This window comes from Oreochromis aureus, linkage group 12 (genome assembly GCF_013358895.1).
Source record: "Oreochromis aureus strain Israel breed Guangdong linkage group 12, ZZ_aureus, whole genome shotgun sequence".
Lineage (NCBI taxonomy): Eukaryota > Metazoa > Chordata > Actinopteri > Cichliformes > Cichlidae > Oreochromis > Oreochromis aureus.
In genome coordinates, this window is record NC_052953.1 from 16820559 (window position 1) to 16832696 (window position 12138).

Consider the following 12138-nt stretch of genomic DNA (forward strand, 5'->3'; position numbering starts at 1 on the left):
ATTCGACTAATTGAATGAATGAATTAAGTTTTTCCACACGTGTAATAAAAAAGCAACATGAGCTAGCAATCCCGAACTTGTTACCTGAAATTATTAAAAAATAATGTCTTCTTCTGCGTGTGGCACAGTAAGACTCACTTCACACATTTGGAGAGTCTCTTCATAGCTGCCATGAGTCCTGCTGCACCCGATCTTTTAAGAGCAGGACAGAAGTAAAAGCTTTCTGTCTTCTTTGGATCTTGTAAGACCAGAGGGGTGTACTATCAAACGAGATTAATGGATTAACTGGGTATGTTGAGCTTAAAGTTACTGTTTGCAGTGCCAAGGAGGATAAGTCTGGATAGATCACCATGGTAACTTTTTGCTGAACACCTAATCTGGTCCAGAATTTGGTTTAAAATTTGCTGGGAGAACCACATTTTCACCAATTCTTCTGTAATATGCTCTCTAGTGTGTAATAGACTCTCTGCTGAAGCACTACAATAATGCATGCAACAAGCTGACATGTACCTCAGTAATACCACTAAATGAATCCCTGAAGTTAAGTTACAGCAGATGTGTAGTAGTTCATGTCAAATGTTTTTATGCTTGGTCCTAGTGCTGCTAATTTCCACTCCGAAGTGAGAGAGTATGTGATCGGTTCAGATCGTTTGTCTGTTAGTAATCTAGCATCCAGAGTTTTGATGCCCTACAAAGGCATTTGTCCTGAGACCCGTCCCTACAACCAGTACACACAAAAGCCCCCAATGAACAAAAGAACATCAAGCAGTCAGTGCAATATAATGCAGCACTCAAGGGATATCAGTCATTAAATCAGGCTTTTTACAACAGTTCTCAGAGCAAAAGGCTCAAGAGTTAATTCAGATTGTTTCGGTCTATGAATTTAAACGAGCGGTGAACTCTCTCACTAAGAGAGAATTTGTATTAACAAGTGATTGTCTTTGTTTCTATATGTTTTCTTTCTGTAATACATCTGCTTATATTGGTCAATAGACTATAATCAACAGGATTCATGCAGGGGTTACATATAAAATGAATTAATTACCTTTTTGACAAGTATGAATCTGCATTATTGTCCCTAAATTATAGTCAATCCAGTCTTTTTGGCCACTTAGGATACCTTAATAGAACTCTAATGTTATATTTGTTAAAATGTCTACTGCCCTCTTGGCCACAACATTGGAAAAGACATTTTTTATGTCAATGACACTTTTTACCTGGATAAATAAAGGTCACTTTAAACTGATTGTTGCTTCAACCTCGTAACAGGAATTTTGTTTCTGGCTCAAAACGACTTGATATAACACGTAAGAGACATGTTTGACATATGTTTGACAGATTATATGTTGAAGTCATACGTTTGAAGTCATTCCCGACACTTTAAATAGGGCCAGTCCTTTTTTTGCAAATATCAGAAATCACTTTTTGGCAGACGATCGCTATTTGGTACAACACCAGTATTCTGACCTTACCCATTCCAAAACATAAGTCTGTGATCCCAGGATTGAACAGCTAGGCAGTTGCCAGGTTTCATAACGTGATGAGGGAAAAGCTTCAGCATGTAAGGTGTAAGCAAACAGAAACCGAACAAATGGCGAACACATGCTGTCAACACATACTGACAGCCTGGTGACTTTCTGATGGGAGTAACCCAGGTAAGACTGCACCGTGTCTTTTTTCTGATTATGTGATATGGGTTGGGTGTGTATATAATGTGTCATGGGCACATGACACATTACATGACATAGAAAAGGTGATTTCAAACTTACAAAACACAATACCTATTCATTTGCTGCTCTGTTTTGTCAATGCAGTCTAAAGTTTGCTGCCACATGTCGTGGTTTGTCTGGCTGGAGTCAAATGCAGGGTTCAGGAATGAAAGTTCAGTGAGTTTATTTACAGTATTGGTGCAGATAGTGCTATATACAAAGTCTCTGAAGTGCTCAGTCCAAAAGTCCAGACGCACAGAAAGACCGGAGTCGCACAACAAGAAGCCAAAAGGAAGGGACTCATTCAAACCAACAACTGAATATGACTAAGTTTTGGAAGCCTTAAAAACCAGGCTTTCAGGATAGTTTCTAGAAGTCTGACTTACTCCCAAGTAACTTGACATTGGCCTGTAAATGGCCTGTATTTGTACAGCGCTTTACTAGTCCCTAAGGACCCCAAAGCGCTTTACACGTTCAGTCATCCACCCATTCACACACACATTCACACACTGGTGATGGCAAGCTACATTGTAGCCACAGCTGCCCTGGGGCGCACTGACAGAGGCGAGGCTGCCGGACACTGGCGCCACCGGGCCCTCTGACCACCACCAGTAGGCAACGGGTGAAGTGTCTTGCCCAAGGACACAACGACCGAGACTGTCGGAGCCGGGGCTCAAACCAGCAACCTTCCGATTACAAGACGAACTGCCAAGTCTTGAGCCACGATCGCCCACACATTCTAACATGTATATTGACAGAGAATCAAAAAGTCTCCTTGGTGGCAGTCAGATGTGTTAATCATATTTATATAATCAGCATGATATCAAAATTTCATATTTTAAATATCATGGTTATAATCAAAATCACCATTATATTTTTAGATATCGTTGGATTGCACATGAGCAATATTTTACATATTGACATTTGCTTTTTTTTTTATTACATATTGATTATATCTACTTATGCACTTGAACTTTGGCACTCTATTTCCTGTCTGAAAAGGGTTCGCTATACGGCAGAAACTGAGCCCAAGACAAATATCCCCAAGGAGCAGCATAACATCGATCTTGATAGCAGCTAATAATCCCCTCTGATTTAAGAAAACCCAACAAAAAACAACACATTACTACAGCTAGATTGGCTGTTGAATTTCAACTTTACACCTGGACTAAAAATAATAAAATAAACCAAAAGTTCGCTTCGGCGGCGAGTGAAAGACAACACCTTTCAAAAGAATAAGTTAACAAAACTGCAAGATCCAAATGCATCAGCAGCAGGGCATTGCAAACACACAAAAAACATACACACAACGACCAGCATAGGCACTCGGACACACGCACGCACACATATGCGGGCAAAGATATACACAAACACTAATTCAGTCACTCACATAGACACACATCAGATTAGTGGAGCCACAGGCTCTAAAGCCACAAACAGCAGGAACTTAATTGAAGCAGGCAGGAACCAAAGAATGTCCTGAGCGTGTCAAATGCTTCCTCTCGCCACTGAGATTGTGACACAGACTTCTGAACCAATGGGTCATCATTATCAAATAGAGGCATGACTCACATGCTTACTCTCTCTTTCTGTATTACTCTCTCCATCCCCCTCTCTCTCTTTGTTTCTCCCGTCTTTCATTATCAATGAGACACATGACTGCTCACAGCTGCAATGCATCGAGGGAGCCATAAAACAGGTCAAAATAAATATTCTCTAGACACGCTTTAGACTCAAAATAGGATAGGCTCTGATGGACTAAGGAGAGAGAAAGGTGACGTAGGAGAGAAAGTTTTTTGTGTCGCTGTGTGCCTGTGTACACAAAAGAGGGTTTATTGCATATCTCAGAGAGTTTTTTTTAAACAGCTTCACTGTTTAAGTTGAGGGTTGCATATTTGACAGGTATACAAATTCAAAATATTTAAATCATTGACAGCACAGAGCTGCTCTGTCAGTATCTTGTCAGCTCAGTCTGCCAGGGTACAAACCCAGAAGTTGTTCAGATTTTGGCCGATGATGTGCCCTCGGATTTCTCTTTCTTATGTCTCTAGGGAAAAGTTTATTATTTTATGCTGTGCTGTTACTTATCGTGTCTTTTCATATTTTTTACTTATCTTTTGCATGTTTTCTTTAAATAACTTGAATGCTTTTATTTTGAAATTTCTTAACATAAGTTTTTACTTCCTACCCATGTCTTCCCAATCAACAGATGAATCAAAAAAACATACACCATGAGGCACACAGGAAAGAAAGAGGAGCTAGACAGCAGAGGAACCCAGCAGGGAGCCTAATGGAAAGTGGATGATAGCAAACTTTAATCAGCAGCCATGGTGGAGTGGCCATGGAGGGGTTCAGTTTAGTGAAGACACCATGGAAACAGGAGGAGGAGCTCAGAGAATAGCCAGTTATTGGTTATGATGGCTGTGATAGTGTTGTATTAAAGATTTTGAGGTCAGTCCACAGCTGTTTTGTTTTTGTAAATATTCCCCCTCAGTCTAGTTAAGTTACCTTTTTATAATTTTAGCTTGCCTATTGCCTACTGTTTTTTGTATGATTATTTTAATTAATATTATTAGTATTGATTTATTGTAAACAGAGATTCTTAATGTTATTAATTTAGCCTGCGTCAGCCCCCCCGTTGGCTTGGCATCCCTCTTTCTTCCTGCTCTCCAGCTGCTTAAAATAAGTTGTGCAATTTTTATTATTATTACACTAGCCCATATTACAGTCCCATTTTGATTGCTTGCTTGCGTGTGCGTGTGTGTGTGTGTGTGTGTGTGTGTGTGTGTGTGTGTGTGTGTGTGTGTGTGTGTGTGTGTAACCACAACAACACACATAAATGTCCTTTACATCAAAATGTAACACTGTGAAACACACACATTCATTTTGTCATTGGATTTTATTTCATTTTATCTGTATCAAATTGCGTATTGTGTAATTCTACTAGTGTTGGTATCAACGACAAAATCTCTGGTATTGTGACATCTCTACATTGTACAAAAAAATGGCTGATCATTGTCAATTTTATATTGGAGTCACAGTCAAAATGAAAACACAATGCCACCGCCCATTGCATCAAATTACATGTATCAACTGTAGACCCCAGGGCCAATATGAAGCATCACCGTGCAGCTCTACAGACCGCACACAGTGAAGTACAACCATTTAAAGTGGCTATAGAGACAATACAATATTTGTTTGCTTGCTTATGGATTATCTGCCTGCATAAAAGAGCTGGTCGATGTTCCACCTCATGTTTAACACAATTAACTGTGAATTTCACACTTAGACGTATAACGCTGAGGTTGAGCTGCTCCTGTTATCCCATCTGCTGGAATCCAGTCTAACATTATGGTGGTCACTAAAGCAGATATTGTAGATCATCTTCAGTAAATCTCTTTACAAAATAGATTAGTGAAGAAAACTAAAACAGCTGGAGGTGTGGCAAAATTATATAACAAGCAATGTAGAGTGTTACTGCTGCTGTTGCAGAGTACTACAAATCTAATAATGTTTTTTAATGAGTAGCATGTAATAAGACATTTTTATTGTTTATCACTAATAATGTTCCCGACTGACCAATGCTGCAGGAATAAAAAATGATGGTGCAGACACAAATATCATTTTTATCCTAGAAAGACCATCAGCATTAGGAAATAATGATAACCCACAGAAGCCTTGCAGTGCCCCATTTTCAACAAATTCAAAGTAGGCATATATTACATATATGAAAAAAATAAAATCAATTTTGGTTCAACTCAAGAGCCAACTAAGATTCCCAAATTTAGCACCAAAAAGTCATGTTTATTCTACAATAACTGTTTCTTTCTGGGTCTGTGGTATGTGTTGACATATGTTTGTCATTTACTATGATACTTAATTGAATTCATATTTAATGATAGCATAAAGTCTGTTTTAGCAGTTTAGAGCCTGACTGATATATTGGTAGGCTAATATCATCAGCTTGTATAAGCTATTTACCGATGTGCCGTTATCAGCACTTAGACGACAAATGAAAATGTAAAAAGTAAAGAAGAGATGAGAGAAACAACCTTCATTTGTGTTGAGTGTTGACATTGCATAGTTTATCCATCAGAGAAAACTCTGATTAAACACCAAATATTGGTGTTGGTGTTAATAATCCTGTATTGGTCAGGGTCTATTAGATACGCTTGTAAAAACGCTCTGAAAATCTGTTGATAGCTGCGTGATTATCAAACAAAAGACCTAGATTTACTAATCAAAGCTAATGATTATCATAAAATAAAACTGTATATTGTGACTGCTTTACACAGTCATTAAGGTACTGAATGTAAGAGACACAGCAGCACAGAGACATTCACTCTCATCATTTGGCAGCAAGTGAACCTTCACTCGAGGTAGGGACAATTTTAGGTCGTTGGAAAAGTGGCAGGTACATGTCCATACTAGAGCTACCTAAAATTACACTGCTGATTGCAGCCAGTGCCTGCGGGGTATATGAAGCAAATGGAGGGTGGTGGAGAGTAGTAAAGAATGTGTGGCACAGGGCACCTTTTGTTAGACTGCCCAGCAGGGTTTTACATGATGTATTTCCTGTTTCTTTTCTAACAAATTGATATTAAGCAGAGAAAAACAGAAATAGATATTTCAGTCATGCAAGTTGGGCTGAAATGTGTGATCACATGACATGACAACATCACAAATAATCATTAAAGCAGGTAGATTATCAGAGAAGAGGAGATGTATGATGAAGTATTATCCCTACATAATATCAGTTGGTACCAGGAATAAGAAAACTATGAGGCAAAACTACCAAGCTGAGCAGAATCCTTAAGGTCAAACATGATTATGCAGGGCATAGCCTGTATCAGACATGTGGGATCTTTCAGAATATAAATGCAAAAGGGGAGCATACTCTGAAATTCTTGCTGATGTAGTGCATGTTAGAACATTTTTTCACATCGAGAAAACTAACTATTTAGGTGAAGTGACCTTCACCTGACAAGAAAGACACTTCATCTTTTGTTGCATACTTTTTTCCTTTTTTTTGAGTTGAAATAGCACGAACAGTTGCTTTGATGATGCAAGGACACTATGTGCCTGAGCCCTGTACACTCTACAGTGGTGTCAGGGACCCATCCAGCTCTCACTGTCCTCGCCTAATGCCGTCCTTAAGCATATTTAACAAGAAAGTGATGAGGATAGACGCATACAGAGATAAAGTGCAAACAAGGTTCGCTGATTAGCTAATAAAAGGGCAAAAATAGCCAGTTCAGATCCACTAAAGATAACTTTGTTGACAGTATTTATTGCCGCCGTGATAAAGCCTACTGCACTGCAAACTAAACTCCTGTATTTACAGGGAGCAGAAGGGCACTGCCGGGGCTTTACAAGTAAGAGCAAAGACTAAGGGAATAAGTTAGACAAAGGAAGAAGTAAGGATGTTTCCTTCTGAGCATTTTTATTCTGTTATGTAACATTTTGGCTTCTAAAAAGGAGATGAGTGGGAAACCACACATAAGATTGGTATACTGCATCAGCCAGTAGTCCATCTTCATAAGGCTGCAAAAATTGTATCTTCAGCCAAACACTCAATAGGCTGTAATGTTATTTTATTATTTTCACCTTCACTTGGAAACATTTCACTTCACATATTAGTGAATTCTAACAGCTCAGCATGTGGCATGTGCCTACATGATGTTTCGTGCTGTACTTGAGTAGTGTGTGTGTGTGTGTGTGTGTGTGCATGCGTGCGTGTGTGTGCGGGCTAGTGTAGGTGGAACTACTTGCATGATCTTGCCTAAAGCACAAACATAACTAGGACCACAGCATGGATGGTGGCACAGGTAGTTTAAGCAGTGTATGGTGTCGATTACGACTTCTCCAGTTTTTTTTAAGCTGTGCAGGGTAACATACTGTAGAGTAGTTCTGGATTTATTAGGTTATTTTATGGCCCTAATTATACCTCACATCTATTCCACCCATTGACATCTGTGTCCTGTGTCCTGAGGTGTTTATGAAGAGTTATTGGTCTTCTTTTCCATTTTTTAGCTCTGCAGATAAGTGTTTTGGCTCGGATAATACCAATAATCATCATTATCCAATATCACAGACACGCAAACCCATGTCAGACTACACTGAGTCACAATTTAGCTGCTAAGATGAGTGGTTCATCTACACCCATTCATTTGCTTAATTTTCTTCGCTGGGATACGGTGACTGTCGGAGGTTGGGTGCCAGATCTGTAGGCTGTCTCAGTGGTAGGGTTTTCCAAAGCAAACATACAAATTTATTTACAAATGCTGCAGAATCACCTATCAGCTAATGAGGTTGAATTTTCTCGTTTCCATACTGTGTTTTGCTTCGTTAAATATTTAGTAAAACACTTTAATACATTTCCATCAAATTGTCTTTATAATTTTCAAGTAATGTAACTCTAAACTCAACAATCAAATTCATTCAAGCAAAATAATTTATTTCCGGTAATAATACAATGTACTTGTTCTTTATACTATGCCGAAAGATAAAAAATAAATTCAACATTTAAAAAAAAAAAAAAAATCAATGCACTGGGAATCACAACACTAGACCTCAGTGACCTCATCAGTCCTAAAACTTAGTTCTGCTCCAATCACGCACCAATAACTCCGTCTCCAATAACAGGTTGTGTTCCAGGCCAGACATTCAACTCGAAGCAAGAACATCTCCAAAAGAAAGAAAGACAGATAAAACTTTATTAGAAAAATCTGATGCTCTGAAAAACTGCAACAAAACAAATCTCATATTTATCCATTTGCAAATTGTTGGAGAGTTATTATGTCCTTGCTCATTTATGCAGGGCAAGGTAATATAAACAAGAAGTAAATGGGTCTGCTCTGAAATACATTTATATTTACTGGGTTTTAGAATTTCACAAATACATCTTTTCATAAATGATTTTTTCCAACATGTCATACTTTTGAAGGTAAACATTTGGCTTAAGAGGAGTAGGAGTCCATTATTCCAGCATACTAAGATTTTATTTGTGGTGACCTGTACACATGTGCAAAATTAGACGTATGAGCTTCTTGTCTTTAAAAAAAATTAAGAACGAATTACTTTTGATAAATAAAAACATGTTAATAAAATCAGCTGCCTTTCCAGACAGTCTCTTATCCCACAGATGACCTTCAACTCTATGGTCTTAGAGTGCAGCTGGCATCTGTGGTCCTTGTTTTGCTCTACAGGCTCGGTAAGCTTGCTGCGGAATCACATAAAACAGTTTTCCTACTGTTTAAAGTGGCCCTCAACCTTCCAGCGGATCTCCAGAGCAGAACAAGGACTATCGTCACCAGCTGCAGTACAACTGTGGGAGAAGAGACTCTCTAGAGAGGCAATAGAATGACACTGACGATTGGCACACCATTGATTGAGCCACTGAACTGGAGAAAGACGAGACAAAAAGACAAAAGACAAAAAAAGACTACCTGGTTAGCACTAACTAAACTTTTAAGATAAAAGTGAATAGATTGCTTATTGAAGGGGTAAAGCACCTTTTTTTCCCCCTTTTTTTTCTTAAGTGATGCAACACGAGAAAAGCTGGCCAAAGATGCAGACTGGCTGCATACAAAAACAACTAAGCAATCACACAATCACAAACAACAGGACTTTCAAATATTTCCAATGTTTGTTATAATAACTTCACTTTTGGCAATATCTCTCAAAACTATGTCTAAAACAGTTTCCTGAATAGTTTCTGATGTATAAACTGAAAATAAAAAGCACACTATCTGCCCTAAATCCCCACCCAGCAAACCTCTCAGAGAGCAAAACCTCCACTGAGTGGAACCACACAATCCTAGTGCTGAAACCTGGCCAGGCAGCCAGTGAAATTTGTCCCCTTGGTGATGTTAGTGATGCTTTTCAATCTTTAGCCTGTTACAGTAATGTTGTGTGGATTGTGATCTGTCAATAATTTCTTTGAAACCTTGTTAAGTTTTTATCAGAAGCAATGCATTTGTATCTTTACTAAAGCACCCTAAGAATGAGCACAATTAAAAGTTAAAAGGAAATAAACAAAGATAAAGGAAATCTTTTTTTACATGTTAATCTACAAGTTTTGAAATTTTAGGAAACATGAAACTGTTAAAAAAAAAAAAAAAAAAAAAAGGTGAAGGAATTAATAATTATAGTTTGATTATGCTTGAAAGGGAAGGTATTATATATCTGAGTGACCCGCCTAGGTGAAATGCATGAAACCCTGGCAGTGTTTGAAAAATGACCATGAACTGATGGGTTAAAGCACACAAAGGAAAGTTCTACATATATATTCAAACAGCTTTAGTCATACTGCCATTACAATCTGATCATGTTAACACATTACCATGCATGTGTGTAACATAAGGGCTTTATGACCTTCACACTTCAGTATGTATGAAACACCTTCTACAACATGGGGCTTTAATATGTAATCTTTTCATTATGTGTAGCAATAGCTATGATGGTGTTTGACTTTGAATTTTTTTTTTAGCAGGAATAATAAAGTAAGTGAGACAAGGCCTTGCTCCGTATTGTTAATGTGGAATTTTAATTAATGTGGAATTTTATGAGAAGGAAATTTCTTAACTAACTCCATTGAAATTCTAAGGGGGCTTTTCAAAAGTGTCAAAAGGTGGATTTCTAATATTTATGAAATAACGGAATTATAATAATGGAAGAATGAAATCAGCCCACTTAGAGTAATGGGGGAAATTTAAACACCTGTGGCTCAGTGCCTGCGGAGCGTTAATGTTTTTCGGTGAGAGGAGTCGAGACACGATCAGCCCTCAATCAGACACGCGCATTTTCCCGTGACTGGAATTGTATCTGTCACAAAGTCTAAAAAGTTAAGACCGTCTTAGACTTGCTCAACTGACCTTAATGTCACAATATCAAAAGGATGCATGTGACCACACTCACACATGCATTCACACAGACAGACATCAAAGCAAAAGCACAAGAGCCTGCAGTCCCTCTCCTTCTAAGGCTGGTGCATACTGATGTGTGTGTGTGTGTGTGTGTGTGTGTGTGTGTGTGTGTGTGTGTGTGTGTGTGTGTGTGTGTGTGTGTGTGTGTGTGTGTGTGTGTGTGTGTGTGTGTGTGTGTGTGTGCAGCAGGTTGGAGCAGGTGTGTGTTGTTCTTTCCATTTTTTTTTTTTTTTTTTTTTTTTTTAATCTCTGTGGTCTTCTTAAGCCGGGGGCTGGCTTTTCTTTTCAACACATCAAAAAAAAAAAGAGAAAAAAAAAAAAAGAGGGGCAGTCCATCATCTCAGAGAATTTCATGGATTTCCCTTAAGGTTCCCAGAGGTAACGGTCATTTTTAATAGCCAAAAAAAACCAAAAAAAACACAGCAATTTTAATAATTTTCCTCCTTGAGATGAAGAATAAATCAGATTTATTTGATAAAACAGTTTAAAGCCTCATTTTCAAGAACAAAGATGCTGAATTGCTGGTGATAGAAAGTACTTTAAATGAATATGTCTGTGAAGGTTCTCAGTCATCCAGGTAATCGTAGTCTAAGCGACTTTTTTAAGTTGCTTGAAGACGTTTCACCTCTTATCCAAGAAGCTTCTTCAGTTCTAAGTTCTAAGGTAAGCTTCTTAAGTTCTATAGTATCAACTGGGGGTCCATGTCTCTCCCATAGGGCTTAAATCTGGGACTTTCCACCATTTGACCTTAGAACTGAAGAAGCTTCTCGGATGAAAGGTAAAACGCCTTCAAGCAACTTAAAGGAGTCCAGACGCTTTTCTTTCAGAGCTCCTTAGGCTACTTTAAATGAACTAATAAGCGTATAGAAACTAATAAAATAATAATACCAATAATTGTACTGGCCCATGTTGCACAACACATAAAAATTCTGGTATTTTCTTTTTTTCTTCGCTTGTTGTATGCTGTTCTCAGATCTGTGTGACAAAAGACCAAATTTACTGCTGAATTGTCGCTCAACTAAACAGTGCAGCAGTGTGCCCCGGTGACATTGCAGAACTTTCCAATCCATTAATCCACAATGGATTATTGTGGAGATAGTGCTGATATCATTACCCCAGATTGAAAGCACATTTTCCTACTTACGCCCTCAGCTGATCTGTGTATATAGGTCACTGAATGTCCGTCAGCCATACAAAACAAATTCCTCTTTGACCAACGTTAAAGATCATAAAATGGAAATTCATGAAATACAAGATAACTGAGAGATAAATAAATAAGTATTTCCTTTGAAGCATCATCAACACGTTACCCCAGCAGTTGCCTAGACAGTGCTAGACTGTTGGCACTTGTTAAAATTTGTCTTTCTTCTTCATCTGCTTTGTGGCCTTAGGCTGGAACCGACTTTGTGTTACAATGACACCATCCGTGTCCGCGCAATCTACACAAATACAGTTTCTGAACTAGCAGCAGCCATATGGCAGGTTACTGGCCTGCATAATTG